The following is a 1651-nucleotide window of genomic DNA, read 5'->3' as shown; positions in this document are numbered from 1 at the left end:
GCATAATTCTTAATTTGTTGTGATACATATTTGTATACAGTAAGTGATATATATTTATATATCTCATGTAGTAGCACCATGAGCAATGTGCTGGTAACAAGACCCATCTGATGGAGTCAGGTACCAATGAATGCATGCACTTATGTATATATTTCTCAACTCCTGTAAACCATGTTACAGTTTTCATTGGAACGATGTACCTGATGTATCTAATCCCTGTCAATATGAACAATCTATTGATAATATTGCACTAAGATAGGGTACTGCCTTTTCCTTTTGTAACCTATAAACTCCTTTTTATTAAAAATAACAAAATATTGTAGCAGAAATCATACACATGCAGAGCTAAAGAATCGTGATCAGATGGCACTTTGAATAATGCTGCTCCTCCACCCTACATTGTTATACCTGCTCTGAGACACTAGCACCAGCAAGCTGGGTACACCATAACTGCTACATTCTATGTATCAAAATAATAATGTATCAATGTGTCAGAAGCATCATGTCAGAGTGGGAATAATTACAATCTGTCTCTTGATCTCTTATCAGGTGACATGGCTACAGATCAGTGAGGCTGATTGCTCAGTACACACAGCAGATAAGGCAAGGCAGCCTGGCTCATCCATAGTGATAGGTGTGTTCCCTGTGCTTTCATTGAATCCGTTTTTTTCTGCATAGGAGACACACAGGCCTGGCATTGCTACAATCCGGCATCTACTGTCACTGCCACACGATATACCTTTAGCATAAGAAATGAGGAAGAACAAAAAAGGTCTACTGTTGTCATTGTTGTAACATTCCTTAGCGGTAAATGTATAAAAGCAAACCCATATATTATTCATACAGCCATATTTTCTGAATGCCAGAGTTTGGACTAATTTGTCTTCTGCTCGGGTTGAGAATTTTCCTTTCCCACAAGCTGGTTATAAATTGATGAGCTTTGGATGTTGTTTTTTCATCTTTGTAGCTATATAGGTGAGCAATAAAGAGACAGAATGGTCAGTGGGCTGTTTTTGTAGGGGGGTTTTCTGGTCTGTATCCACTGTGTCCTTTGACCTAGTATTTATATATCCTGATTCAACTGTTTAAGTTTGTTTTTTATGTTAAATCCTATGATTTGCACTGTCCTTTTTCACCAGGGTGACACCATTTTTTTTTTTAAATACCTGTTTTCACCGTTTTTCATTCTCCTCTACACTTACACTCCAGGGATGGTTGCATGACATTTCTTATGGCAGGTTTCCTGATGGTGAAAACAGTGGACCATGGCTGTGTAACAGGATTTAAAACTGTTTGCACACACATTACATAGGTATGGTCATTACAAGCCTCGTTTAGATGGGAGCCTGAGGGGCAATAAAATCGGTGGTTTTACCGATCCCTGGCTGCCTGCTGCAATGTTAGCATTGTGATCAGACAGTAATACTGTATACATTGCCATGGCCATGATGCTTTATGATTATACAGTATGTCACGTTTGGCAGGAGGTGCCATATGACATATGAAGCCATAGAGGTAATTGGGACCATGCCACAACCATGTGCCACACACTTGGCACACGGTTAACTTACAGTGCAGTAGTGCAATGAAAATCCCTTGGGTTCCACAAATCAGCATTCAGGAGGTGGATGTATTGCTTCCTGAACACCAG

This window comes from Nanorana parkeri, unplaced genomic scaffold, assembly GCF_000935625.1.
Source record: "Nanorana parkeri isolate BGI_ZX_2015 unplaced genomic scaffold, ASM93562v1 scaffold470, whole genome shotgun sequence".
Lineage (NCBI taxonomy): Eukaryota > Metazoa > Chordata > Amphibia > Anura > Dicroglossidae > Nanorana > Nanorana parkeri.
The sequence above is the reverse complement of the archived record's forward strand: the minus strand, read 5'-3'. Positions refer to the sequence as shown.